The sequence below is a fragment of the Empidonax traillii genome, unplaced genomic scaffold, assembly GCF_003031625.1.
Source record: "Empidonax traillii isolate 1590-97213 ecotype Southwest subspecies unplaced genomic scaffold, ASM303162v1 scaffold68:size1967880, whole genome shotgun sequence".
Taxonomy (NCBI): Eukaryota; Metazoa; Chordata; class Aves; order Passeriformes; family Tyrannidae; genus Empidonax; species Empidonax traillii.
In genome coordinates this window covers 789,301-804,115 of record NW_020955261.1, presented here as the reverse complement: position 1 = coordinate 804,115, position 14,815 = coordinate 789,301, and the positions used below count along the sequence as shown (strand labels likewise).

Sequence of the window (14,815 nt, the reverse complement as noted above, 5' to 3'; positions counted from 1 at the left end):
TGCCACTGCAGCTCTCGTCTCTCACCCCACTGCCAGAAATCCCCACTAAAGGGCATAAAATTTATAGTTGCTATGGCAGTTTTTATTTTCAAACAGAAGGGATTTTCATTTTTTTCTTTAAATAGGGAAAAAACGCACAACATACAGGAAGAGTTGAGAACCAGGAACCGCACTACCTTGAGAGTCCAGAAAACAGTATCCTTAATTTTAATGACTCCCAAATATGAATATTTGAATTCCTACGAGGTCTACGAGAGAAGCATTTGCCTTCAAATAACACCTCATTATCCAGACAAAACAAACAGTATATGATTTGATGCTTTTGGCATTGCTTTCACCTCACCCCCAACTCCTCTAATGCTGTAGGTCCACCAGCAACCTGAGAGCTCCTCCAGATATATATATATATATATACACATACACACCTCCTATCTCTGATTCTAGCCATCTGCCACCCCCAGATAGACACACAGACAAACACACCACAGTCTCTTCATCTTTAAATGAAGGAGGTGAGCACTCCTGCAAAGCTCAGCACATTTCAGGAGAGTGCACACGCATAAGTTTTCCCATGTGGAGCACACTGGTACACAGTGAGCAGAGCAAGGAATTGACTGGAAGCACTGAAGGGAACAAAAATGGATGTAAAATGACACAAGTGTTGGATAACCGGGAGGGGAAAGAGGTGATTATCTACTGTGCATTGGTGTAATTTTATGCAGGTTGATTTTATGTAGTAAATTCATGCATATAATATTTCCAGAGGTTTAAGTCACTACAGCAGAAAGAAGGTCCACTTAAAGAATATCTAAACATCTAGTAGATATGGAAAATTTTTCTCTCTAGCATCAGAGAGGAATATATTTTCATAGGGTCACTTACATGGCCTGGCTCTACAATTTGGGCTGGCCTGCATGAAGCAGTCTGCAACCAAACACAGATAGTAGTCATTCTCTCATCCTTAGAGGCTTCTAGAAACTCCTTCAGCTTCAGTTTGGGTTGGGAAACTAGAAAAAAATCACCAAATGTGAAAAAACTGCATTGAACTGTTTGTGAAAAAACTCCCTTAGAGCCAGGAACTCTGTATTTTATGAAAATCCCAGTGTGCATCCTCTGAAAAGGATGGCACACGCACCTCCACTGCAAGAGGAACAAGAAAGGTTCTTCAGAACAAGAACCTAAGAGCCAGCCCAACCTGCCCATGCCCCAGCTCCAAAAATTATGCCCTGTACTGGTAATGAATAAGCCAAGGCAGGTCCCTGCCTCTGTGGAAGGCTGAGAAGGCACATTTCCCTCATCTGTACTTGGGGGCTGCTCTTCTACTCTCCAAAGCTGCCAAAGTCAGGCACATAAATACTGCAGAGTATCACACAGAGGAGCAGGAAAGCATAGGAACTTTGCACTTACCAAATGCAAAGCAGCACGGCATGCAAACAAGAGAAAAGACTTTAAAAGGTTTAATCTCTTCTGAATAGTATATATATTCTACCTTAAGTGGTCCTATCCACAGTCCTAGCTATCTTGTACCACCTTCTTCCTAAATATACCAATTTTGTCCGCTATGTTATATGGAAAAAGAAGCCCTAACTCTGATCAGTTCAGAAACATGAGAAAGTTTGAAAGCATTTACAACCAGTAAATAAATCAAGAAGTGAAGGAAGTAGCAATACACTGCAGCCATTCACTAACATAGTCGCACCCTGACATCACATCAGTCCTTCTCCATTCAGTCCCTAAGTAAAAGGTTAGGGCACCCTGACCACAAAAGCAGCAGCAGCAAAAAAGAAAAGACCTGGTACCAGTAGCAACACATACAAACAAATAAACTTACCACAGCTTCTCTTGGGCAGTCAGCGCCTTGGTGATGAAAAAAGGATAGGCAGAACCAACACCTTGTCTGCCAAACAATCTACTAAGACACCACACAGGATTTTTTCCCCTTTGCAATTCAACCCAGAACACTTTCCCTTTGCTCCAAAACCTGTCACTAAAAGATACGAGTTGATAAGGCCACTATGGGGCTATTTACTTGCTTGCCAACATAAATAGGCACAACATGAGTCTCAGGAGTTGCACACCGAATATAGTAACAAAGTATCTCAGCTTTTGGCGCATCATTTCAACAGGAAGCAATGCAGGAAATCCAAGGCATCAGTGTGATTCCAATCCATGCCCTTCCTGTCTGGAAAGAGAGATCTAAAACCACCTGGGATTCCTTCTAACAGAAACAGTCAACACCTCTGTTGAAGGCAAGGGGTAGGGAAATTCAGCTACACAATCCAAAGTAAACTAAACATACTATAGATAGCACACATCAGAAGAGGTCATTATTAACTGCCAAGCTCTGTTCCACCTCCATTTTTACGACATCCAAAGACAAACAGCACTGCAATCCGGACGTGTGAAGCCATGTCCAAGCAAGCTCTAAGCATGCCAGCCAAGGCTCTGTAGCCATAATGCTGTCTTAGCAAGGACACCGAGCACTGGTCACCCCGTTTGCCTCACCTAGCTCCTTGCTGCCACAGACCAGGCACTGCTGTAGGCAAAGCAGTATTTTAAAACTTGCCATGCTTGTTACAACACAATCCTTATCATGTCTGCAACGTCCTCGTTGTGGGGTTGCAGGAGACATAGCAAAGCTGCCAGTGGGACTCTGGAAAAGAAGCCTATTCATGCAGCAGTACAAGCTGCTAAAGGCACATCATCATGTACTCCATAAATTTCCCCTGCTGAGCACAAGGCAATGTCAAGGTTATAATTTTCAAAGGTATCCCCAGGATGGTGCCTTACAGGGTTCAGACTATTGCACTGGTTTGTAATAAGCTGCCAACCAGAGCAGCACTACTGAAGTGTAAGAGACAGGAGCAGGAGGTAATAGCCTTGGCACACTACCAGGGAAAGTCACTCCCCAATGTATTAGATAGTTGGATGAACTTTCCTCTTTAAAACAAAACATCAAACAAATTCGCCTGACCTGTCAGTCAGTAAATCCACAACAAAATCATACAAACAAAAGGAAATTCCAATTAGTTAGAGCTGGGGGAGGGAAGGAAGGGAAGAGAATATTCTTTCCTGAATCTATTTTTAGGCTATGTAAGGCTGTCTGAAACCATGGCAATGAACCTGCTATAAATCTTCTTGCCAGCTCGATGTTTTGTTTCCTTATAGACAAGGATAAATGAGTATGTAGTATGGATTAAATGGTCTAAACCAGAAATTAATCAACTATCAGGCTACTGGAAATGTATTTGTAAGGTATGAAAACTACTAGTTAATAGAGGCAGGAGCAGCTGATCAGAGAGACCAACCTGTTCAGCAGTCTCTAAAAAGCAATCCTTTACAGCCCTAATAAACAGCACTGAGGTGGGATCAGTCTCCATACTACATCTCTCCACCTCCACCGCTGTTGACTTCTGGGTATATTTAAATCAATGGCTGCACCCTCAGTGTCCACATTTTTCTAGTGTTTCTTACTAAAAAGAAGGGGGAAAAGGAAACAAGAAAATAGTTTGTTTGGTTTTCTGTGTGGGTTTTTTCTTTTTTTTTTTTTTTTTTTTTTTTTTTTTTTTTTTTTTTTTTTTTTTTTTTTTTTTTTTTTTTTTTTTTTTTTTTAATGTATTTTCACTTGGCTTTGGAAAACCAAAACAAAACAAGAAAGCAGGAAGAAACAATACTTTGCTCTTTTGCAATTTAAATGAGACTAAAAAAAAAAAACTACCCACAAATGAAAATTTACATTTCAATGTAAGAATCAACAACTTTAAATAAGTATTTTAGAGCTAGTAACTTCCATTAACATCTTTACATCTGCTGTGGAAATAACTCTTTCTATATTCTTACATTGTTGGCGGTATCAAATTTATCCTGGTTTTTAATCCACTGCCATGCACACTAGATTGGCTGCTAATCTGTGCTGCTTTGGAGGACTGAAACATCCTACAAAGCTCAGCTCTGCCTTCACAACAGCTTTGCCTGGTATGTGGGGGAGGTAGACAGAAAACATACCTATCTCAAGGCAGTTAGTTAGATACCCAGTTCTTTAAAGATCCACATCCTAATTATATTTTGATTCTACACACTAGCAAGTTTTTTACACTTGCATGTATCAAGAAGAAGAGGGGAGGAACATCTAAGTCTGTAAAATTGTTACTCAGCAACGTCAAAGGAAAAAAAAACCACTCAAACACATAAAGGTAAGAGTGCTGAAAACACTAAAAAATGCAAGATTTCTTCTCCACGCAGACCACAGAGGACAGGTAGTCTCTTTTGCTCAGTGCTGTTACAGCACACACATCACCCAGGCAGTATCAGCTTCCCAGCATTGCTAAGCAACACCATGCCACATTACCTCAATTGATTCAAGGGATGGAAGTTGATTCAAAAGCCACTGAAAAAGGCAGAATCTAGATAAAAATGGTTGCACAAACCTCACATAAACAAGCCAGGATCCTGCAGTCAAAGCAAAAAGCAATTAAGGAAAACTGTAGGGACATACATACAAACTGAAGAAAAAATTAAAAAAAAATCACCACATACATAACGGCAGAAGAAAAGGGAAAAAGAAGTAGGAAAAAGAGGAAGAGAACAGCACTGCTATCTCACCTCAGGTATTTTAAGACTAGGACAATGAATTAGATCTTTCTTTCCAGGGAGTAAAAACCAGTAAAAAAACCAGAAAGCCATTAGAGACATGGCAGTGTAAGCCTGATCCACATCAAAAACAGAGCTTGCACAATTGAGGATCTTTGTCACAAATATTGAAGATCAAATGGCAGGAATGAATATGAAACATTGAATTGCGAACTTCTTCAAAATCAAAACAAACATTAAGACTTATGAAATCTTCCCCTTCATTCTGATCCTAAATTCTATTAATGTCTTACACATTTGAAGATTTGCATTAAAATCCTGTTATGAATATAATCAAAAGCAGAACAGTTCACATTAGTATACTAAATAAATCCATTATCTATTAAACGAATTGAAAAAGCTCATTTGTGTAAGTTATTTAATTGAAACTGAGATTTGTATTGAGTGATAAGAACTGGAAACAATTACATTCAACTACACTGTCCATTCAAATAATTCATGCAACAAAAGCCAATTTATATCTCACTATATATATTATTATTGACATGGCTTCTGGACGTGCTTCAGCCTACATAAACTAGGACTGAGGCAGAAAGAGGTGCTCCCCCATGGCTGCATATTCCTGCCTTCCAGCAACCTCCTCCTTTCCAGCTCCCATTTCACACACTGGAAGCACTCAAGGCAGCAAAACAGGAGAAGGAAGGTCTGTTCACCTACTTAGCAGGGCCAAGGGACAATGGAGACAAACAGGCCACCACTCCTCTGAAACTCAGGAAAATGCAAGCTGTGTATGGGAGCAAGAAGACAGTACAAGGTAACTGTCAAAACCACAGCGTTGTCAGATCAGACTTTAGAACCAATAGCAGGCTAACAGATTTAGATGCTGCTCACCCAGAAATTTTAAAGGCACTCCAACATACCACCAGAGAACTATTAACCACGCTGCCCAGCTTCCCTCTCAGACAAACTTGAAAAACGAGATATAAAAAGCTGGGGATGTACTGCCAATTTCAATAAAAGGGCTCCAGGGAACATCAGGCTGGTAGCTACAGGCTCATTCTACACTGAGAAAATTGATAGAAACTGTAAAGCAGATTAGCATATATGTAAATAAAAATGATAGAGAAGTGTCATCATGGTGTGACTTCTTTTACAAACTTGACAAGACATATATAGGTAAGTGTGGTATATATGATACATATAATATGCCCTGGATCTCTAATAATCCTTTGACACTGCCTCTCACCACAGGCTTTTAAAGAAATTGAACTGACATGAGATAGAATGGAGAGTCCTTCTGTGACTTAACAATTGGATAGATGAGAAGAAACAGTGCTGGAATAAATAGCCAGTTTTCACAATAGCTCCAGTTTTGCATTTGTGCTACTCAATATATTCATTATTTGTGTGAAAAAAGAAGCAAGCAGCAACATGATAAAGTTTGTGGGGTATTAAAAAACCAAAACAAAACAAAAAACCCCAAACCAAACCAAACAAAACAAAAACCCAAAACCAAAACAAACCAGGAAAACTAACCGTGTTGATCTGCAGATAGATTTGACAGGTATTTATTGACATACACCACAAAGTAACAGTCAATATAGTGAACGGGAACCCTGGAGTCACTACAATTCAATTAAATTCAGGAACCACACACTCACAGATGACCAAGTTCAGTACTGGTTGGGAGAGCAAACAGAATATCAGGAATGAGCAGGTCAGGGATACCCAATGTAACAGCGAACAGCACTGTACTTCTGCAGATCCTTGGTGCAGCCTACAGCTGGTGCACCAAGCAACTTTCAGAGGAGGATAGAGTAGAGCAAGAAAAGATTCAAAGAGTGACAACTATGGGAGATCTGCAGCAGCTTTAACCTAAGGACAACTAAACAAGCAACTGCTTTTAGATTAGAGGGAAAGATGGATAAAATGACAGACATAAACCCATGAATGGTACTACAGTGAAAGCAAATAGGAAACCATGTCTCCAAATAAATGAATTAGGCAGTATTATATGACGCTTATCAGGCAGCTTGCTTAAAAACAACAGGAAAAGGAGGTACTTTTTCCATACTACAATTAAAGGCAGAAGCCATTGCCACAGGATGTTGTGAAGACATAAATTTAAAATAGACTAATACACAGTTAGATATAGTCACAAAAGAAAGCCTGTCAAGGATTGCTAAACAAAGGTGCAGACACAACTTTCTTGCTTGAAGTCCTTGAACTGCAGCCTGCCAAAAGCTGGGAGGGATCACTGCTTTGCTAACACTTTTTCTCCAAAGGCATTACTACTGGTCATTATTAGAGGTGGAATAATGGGCCAAACCAGACCTCTGGCTGGAAATATCAGGGCTAAATCCCATGTTGCATGCCCAGGAATCTTCAGTAAGATGTGTAGTGCTGGGAAACCCCATCTTTTGAGAAGGAACATTCATATGCAGCACCTGCTGAAGCCACAAGTCAGACAAAGATTTACTTCCTGTTGTTTTTATATGAACACAGCCATGCTACATGTTTCTAGACTGGGTTAGGTGAAGTCAGTCTGTAATTTTGCCTACAATGAACAATCAGATTTACCTACTTCTGTTTTGTAGCCTGGTAATAAAAACCTCATTAGAGTCAAGAGGACAAGAGGATTATACAAGAGGAGCTCCTGTCCCCTATTTTAGGTGGCTGAGCTCAATTACAGTGCTATGCTAGTGAATTTGAAAGTCATTTGAGAAGTTGCACAGTTCCCAAAAGTCAGCAGCAGAAGGGGATGAGGAAGATAAAGGAGGAAGAAGAAAGAGACCATTTTACTTTTGCAGGGATTCAGAAGCTGATCAGCAAAGGAAAGCACTATAAGCAGCATTAAAGTTTATTCTGCCTTCATGTCCCCTGCCACCCTTGAGGTTTTCCTCCATAATTTGGTTGTCCAGCAAAATACAGATCTGAGAGATGTCAAGAAAGTGACCTCTTGATGAGATTTATGAGGTAGTAACAGATTTATGCAGCTACTCATAAGATGAGATATTTGCCCACTTGCACAGCCTTACCACATTATAAATTCAGTTGTATTTTGTGTATAGCAGCTACCCCATTGCATCGTCTGTTGATAAAAACATACTTAAAAGTGTCTTAAAAAAGTTATATAAACTTTGGTTCCCTTCCATAAATACTAAGTGAGCTTTCAGCAAGAAGTGACTTTGCATTTTTTAGTATCACCCATTTTTAGCTCAAGTATCCAGAAAATATTTAGAGCTTATGTATGTTATTTCTCCTGAGCTGAAACCCAGAGAAAATCCTTCCCCTGGGAAGGAGGAGTCAGTCATGCAGATATTCCCAACTTGAAACCTCTTTCTTGATAGCAGACCAATCAAGAAGACCTCTCTTGCCTCATATATTCTCTCTCTGCTTCTACACATCTCTTACAATTTTCTAGTATGTTCTGTGTGCAGACAAACAGAATATCACCAAAAAGAAAAAAAAAATCTAACCCCAACCAATAAACCAATCTGTTCCAACACTGTATTGGGCTCAGTTGCCACTTCAGATGTCCCATAAATTCTATGATGTATAGTGGCTTTCCTGTTCTGCACAAATCACTGGAAGCCACAGAGCCTGGAGATCACCTTCATCCACTCTCAGCTATACAGTGCTGATTACACAAACCTCCACATAAAATCACAGTTAGTTCCTACTGGCTTCCATGATAGGCTTGCAATGGGACAGCTGCTCACATTTTCCCTCCTGCACCGAAGATAACACTAACTCAGGCATGATATGAAATACATCTGAACTTTTTCTTAAACAACAAAGCTCAGTCACCAATGTGCCTTATGTTGCTGTGTGAAGAGGTCAGCTCCTCCTTAAGATATCAGTACTACTTGTCAGATGGCAGTAAGTCTGTTAGTGCTTATTTTATCGTGTTCTTGGGCTTACTTGTCTCCACTCAGTGATTATTCCACAAATTTCAACCCTGGCAGTAAGATGACCGATTCAGTGACTTGCCCCTACTTCTCCACTGTGGTTTCAAAACAGTGCCACTTACCTCACGAAACTGCAACTCCATCCAGAGCATCAACATCCCATAACTGCTTCCCTACCTCTTCTGGTAACACTGTGTTCCCACAACACTGCCTTATCTACAGTTTCTGCAAAACCATAGAAGCATCTGGGCTACAGCTCTATCTGGTTCTTCATACCTCGTTTCTCTTTGCATAACTCTGAGCTCCCATTAATTCTGAGACCATTTCTTAAATAAAAGCATCGCTGCTCTGCTTTCAAACAGAGAAAACGAGGTATGTCTTCATGAATGTTTCACTGGTACTACTCTGTAACTTAACAGTGCTAGATGCAGATCAGAATACATAACTCCAGATTATTTAGTTGCAGGTAATTTTTTATTCTGGAGCCACTTTTAGCCAACTAGTCCAATCAGACAGAGATAGGCCATTAGAATACGTGATCTGTACTTTCGTACATACAGACCCAAAACCATGTTGCTTCTGTCATGCCACCACCTGGCACTTTTATGGCAACCATAACACCTTTAGGAAAAACAGACTTCATTACTATGGTCAACTGTTTAGTCTGAACAGAAGATATTTGAAAACTATCTTACGAAAGGAAGGTGTCAGCTTTTCCTTCTCAGGTCACTATTACCTTGTTCCATGCTCCTATGCTTTCAGCATTAACTCTTCCCCTTTTGTACCGAACATATAGTCAGAAATCAGCCTTAACAACTTTCTCTGTATTACAAATCCTTCAAAGTTAATGTTAAGATATATTCATCCATCTTATTTTTTTTCATCACCTGAAACTCCTTTCAGGTGATGTTTCCAGTTTCAGCAGCTTATAATCCTGGTATTTTTCAAAAGAAAAGGAATGAAAATTCCTATGAAGGAATGAAAACAAGTATCAGGTAGTAGCCAGGTGGCATCCAAGCAAAAGCTAAAAAGGTCTCAGTAAGGTTAAGATAAGGTTTGGATGTAATCACAAGGGGAGCAGCTGGGTGAAGGGAGGAGAAGGGCATGGAAAAGCACTGCAGAGCCTCAGCACACCATCAAGAACATTTTTTTTGTTCTCCCAGCTTCACTAGGATCTGAAGGAAAAAAGCCTTGGACTACAAGCAAAAGGGGAGCCTGAGCACTGGACTGAGCTGCTGATTTCTCTGAAAAGGAAAGCTCAGATATAGCCCTTCCTTAAGCATATATGAGAACGTTTGAGTTTTCAGTCTTGCCTTTCTGAAGAAGTACCTCTAACATTACAGGGTATCCTTTGATTAGACTCAGAAAAAAAGTCTTCCTAGTCTCTTGCAAAGTAAAATAGAGTTGAGAGGCATGGAGGCATCCACTGTTACTTATGTAAATGACGTTCTGCTATAACAGGTTTTTAAATAAACTGTCTGCTCCCTTCCTCAAAAAGTCAAGATTATCACAGCAAGAATACAAGTAGAAAATAAACATGCCCACAACAGCATGCAGTTTCCAGGAATTGTGCTTTGGAGGATCTGCTTGTAGGTTATTTTGTTCTCCCCCCAGTATGGGAAACGGCAGAAAATTCAGGCTCACATGTGTAGGGGCCAAATCTCATCTGAATATACAACCAGACACGCACAAAGCTGTCTGCAGGGGAAAATGAGGTAAAAATATCTCTGAGACAAGCACAATGAAAGTATATCTAAGGCTCCTACATCTCATAAAATGTTGAACTTCCTAGACTAGGATTAGCAGCATTAGTATGATGAACCTGTCTTGGAAAGAACAGGTTATTTTCCTACAGTAAAGCAAATGTAATAACAAAACAAACAAACAAACAAACCAAGCCCCAAAGAAAAACCAAACCAACCAAAACCCCAAAACCAACCAAACAAAAACCCGAAAACCAACCAAACAAAACCCCAAAACCAACCAAACAAAACCCCAAAACCAACCAAACAAAACCCCAAAACCAACCAAACAAAACCCCAAAACCAACCAAACAAAAACTCCCAAGCAAAACAAACTTTTTATGCATGTACCCTTCATCATTTTAAGAAAGATAACTTACTTTTGTGGTCTGTGCCTTGGCAACATTCCTTTCCACTTCATGACTTAATACATGCTCTACTAGTAGTACATGAAACTTGGTCAAACAAAAGAACCAGAAAGACAGCATAAGACTATCCTTTTAAATACTTTTAGATAAGTTTTATGGTCCAAATGAAAGAAAGATAAACAGATGATTTAAGTCATTACTGAAAACTGAACACATTTGTCCTAAACACTACACTAGTGTTTAGGACAAAACCCTACATTAAAACTGCTGTTGTCATTTTCCTGTAGAAATCCATTTCTATCAGTTGATAAATCTCAGGGATTCTCCTGCAATTAGATATAGTGTTTACATTTACTTTGATATCTTTTTTCCACAACCAGTAGATTACATGACATTTATCCACTTCTTTAGTGTTATGCAGTCTTGTTTACACTTATTGCTTTTAAACCTTCTGTCTTAGAAATTACCAGAGGATTTGTTTCTTTATACCAAGATGCCAATTTTACTACGGCTTTCAGTATGCTGCATTTGGAAGGAATTAAATGTAAATCACTAAGATGCCTTAAAAGTCAACTCTAAAAATGCACCAGGGGGGAAAAAAACCAAAACAATTCCCAAAACTTTGGCCCAAACAAGACTGATATTTAAAACAAAATGATTGATTATACAATGAAGAGGTTAAGATTTGGTGACCATAATTTGTTTTTCAATTCACTAATAGTCAAATTTTCTGAAATATCAAGAAATTCCTTAGTTATCTAAAAGACACTAAGCTTGTGAGATACATAATTTGTATGATGTCTTCAGTTAGATAGCTGAAATTCTTTGCATGCTTCAAGCTTTAATATGCATAGTCCTAATTTTCTCCCAGCTCTCAAAAACAGCCTGTAAGGATGCTGTTTTGCCAAGATGATTATCCAGAAATAAAGTACAGAAGCAGCAGGTGTTGGAAGAGAACCCATTTACCTAACGAGAGGCATGGAAGCTCTTACTCCCTCCTGCCCCTCCAAGAAATACCACCTGGAATATTTCTGCCTGAAAAAAAGTGATGTTTTTGCAGAAATCAAGAGAAGGCTGTACCAGAGGCAACTTACGCCAACTTTTAAAGTACTTATGGAATGGCACCAAATCATGACTATGGTACCAACTGCAAGTTTGAATTGATCAGTTCAGGTTAACACTTCAGGGGAAGTATGAGCAACCCCTGGCAGTTGTGCAAACAGCCCAGTTGCCCACATCAACTTGTATGTAGAATAAATGGTTCACAGCAGAAGGGACCTGAACCCTAACTATGTTAAAGTAGGCTCTAAATACAGACTAGACTACTTACTAGCCTTGAAACAATTTTGATAAGCTCTACTTGCTGCTAAGAGATTACAGAAATAGAACTCCTTTTGCTGAGTGACTCTACCACAGTACTGTAAAACTAACACCACACTTAATCTTTGCAGTGAGGGACAATAAGGGGAAAAAAAAATGTAAAAAAAAGTGAACACTCTATGCCTGTGTCTCAAAAGCTCTAATTCTCCCCCTCTCCCAGAAAGATCTCCCCCTCATCACCTTCAGCATACTTAGGAAAACCACGCTGTTCTCAGCCAATGCAATGTAGCAAGGTCAACAGGAGCATCCCATGGACAGCAGATAAACTGTTCCTACCCTTCAGTTATCAGCTGTGTTCAAGGCTAAATCCTGCAGTTTCACCACTCACATCATTTCCTGGGTTTGCTCTGACTGATCCTGGGTTTCATGCCCATCTATTAAGCCCATGCAATTTTTCCTATTTCGTTGCCTCAGAAAGTTCGGTCTCTAAGTCCATTACACCTCTTTTTTCACTGAGTCAATTTTCAGTGAATGTTCTAGAGAAACCACTGAGGTTGTTACTGAACAAAGCATGCACACAGTCCAAAACCTGACATTTTCACCTCTCTTGCAACAAAGCATGAGTCTTGAAATTACTAGGACTAGTAAGTAGTCAGGGAATACTATTTGTACAATTTACAAGGCTTAGGGCTTGGTTCTCATCTGTCTGGAGTGCTTAAGATGGGGAAATAGATAAACAATTACCTATTAAGTCATTAGATCTTTTAAGTGAAGGGAAAAAAATGGGAGATTTTTTTAAATGCAAGACAATGTAATGAAAAAAAAAAACTATGGGTATGATTATTCAACTCTTTTAAAGTCTTTTTCCCCCAGTTAGTGAAGTCTAAGCACAAAGAACCAGAAGAGCAGCCAAATGCAGTATTGCTTTAAGGGAAATAAAAAGTATGTTACCACAGCCCTCAGCTAGCAAAGTGACCCTGACTTTTTGCATGTTCTGCAAAAATAAGATACCCTTTAGGCAGTGTTCTTAATGGATTCATTCAGCAAGGAGCCTTCAAAGTTGTATTCATCTAATAAAATAAAAAATTAGTGGCTGTCTCAGTATCTCAGTACTACCAGGAAGCAAAGAACCTCTGTTAATGGATATAAGGCATAGTGGCACCTTACTGAATCCCTGTCGTAAAGTCAGGCTCACTTGAAGGGTCTTAGAATGGTCTGAACATATAAAATGAACTCCTTATTAAAGACAGTGTTTAAAAACAAGAGTAACACTTTAAAGCTTTCATAGTCTAACATGCTTCTAACATCTTACAGACAGAATTCACACCCAGTTAACAGTTTTGGTATTTTACTCCCCTTTTTTGTCTCTAGCACACTCAAGAAATTCTAAGATATGCTTCTGCTATCATCCTTCGGCTCAAAAAACAGACATATTAACCAAAATAGGTCATCATGCCTTACTAGCACAGATAAAATGACTAAGCATATGGTAACAAAAGGGAACCTTAAGGTCATTAATCACAAACTGCTTTACCTCAGCATAAAAATAATGAGTAATTACACTCCAAGAAAACAAATATATTTAATATTTTAAATATCATGGAAGATAGGAGTTAGAGAAAAATCATTAAAATCCAGAAGAACAGAGACTGACAGATCTACTGTCAGAGGTCCAGTAACTAGGTTACACATGATCTTACTGGAAAGCCAGCTGCCATGAAAACAAACCCCTACACAGAGAGTCCTCCTGAAGTGCTCTGTCCCACAGGTAACAACTCTCTGAACTAGAACTTGACAAGCCAGAGCAGAACAAAAGTTTCCCAGGGAACTGAGGAGACTGCCACAGCTGAGCAGCAAGGGAACAAACTGTCTGCAGAATGATGAAGTGTAGGAACACGTGAGGGATGTGGTCTGCAAACTGAGTGGGAAGTTTAAAGGTTTAGGAAGAACTAGAGTAGTTTTACATAGGCCAGCTTGCCAGCAGGAAAAATCCCCAACAGTAAGATCATAAACTAGGAAGTAGATTTTTCTATTCCTTTTAATGGAAGCAGTGGTATTTAAGACATCCGAAATAAGCCTGTACAAAAACTTGAGCCCTTATAGGGAGTACCCTTGAATCAGCTTATGAATACAGAAAAGACCATTGCCAAGATTCTTACTAACACTGGCTACAGCCTGTAGTTACCTAACACTTCTCCTTTAGTCAGTCACTGAAATTACAGCTCTGCAGGCAATGAAAGCAACAGGAAGCTCATCCTACAAACCACTGAACAAAAATTAAGCAAGCAACATCAAGGATAATTGTCAGTCAGGATGTAAGAACCTGTCCTTTACAAAGTAAAAGGTGTTTACTGATCAAAGTGTCTAAATGTTACATGACAGAAAAGATACTGACTTTTAAATCCATTGGAAAAAAAAATGAGATTATTTCTCTCAGTGGAAAAAATGACTGAATAAAATAAATAACTAAATAAATCAGGGTCATTAACAGATTCTCTTAATAGTTGATAAGTGTCTCAAAAATCAGTACATGCTTCTTTCTTTTTATCATATGTACAGAACAAAGAATATGGGGAACTTACACGCCAAAGGAGAGAATTTTTAAAAAATTAAATTAGAATCTTGTGATGATTACAAAGAAAATTTTTAATTGACTGTATTCAACCATAGGGTGAAAAAAGGCCTTTAAAAAAACCCATTAAGATAAGTATCTAAAATCAGGCTTGCCATTTGCAGTCTAAGTCATACCAGTCATATAAAGGATCTGCTGCAGCATTTAAAGGCTTCATGCCAAAAAACCTGAAGTTTTATTGGGCCATCAAAATGCCAGATGAGCCTCCAAAGATGTGCATTCCTTCTTTACTGCTAAGAAAGATGTAGGACT

The 14,815-nt window shown here is 39.1% G+C and overlaps 1 protein-coding gene across 7 annotated transcripts in view; it reads right to left on the bottom strand.

Annotated features, from left to right (window-relative positions):
* The window catches only part of FARP1 (FERM, ARH/RhoGEF and pleckstrin domain protein 1), a 200,812-nt gene that overhangs the window by 174,415 nt on the left and 11,582 nt on the right, over nucleotides 1-14,815 (bottom strand). The window contains exon 1 of one of the 7 annotated variants that reach the window (XM_027880333.1): nucleotides 2,099-2,208. The exons of the other annotated variants lie outside the window; for them this stretch is intronic. The gene's annotated coding sequence lies outside the window, so the exon portion shown is untranslated. Of the gene's footprint in view, nucleotides 1-2,098; nucleotides 2,209-14,815 lie in introns of those variants that run through there. 7 annotated transcript variants of the gene reach the window in all.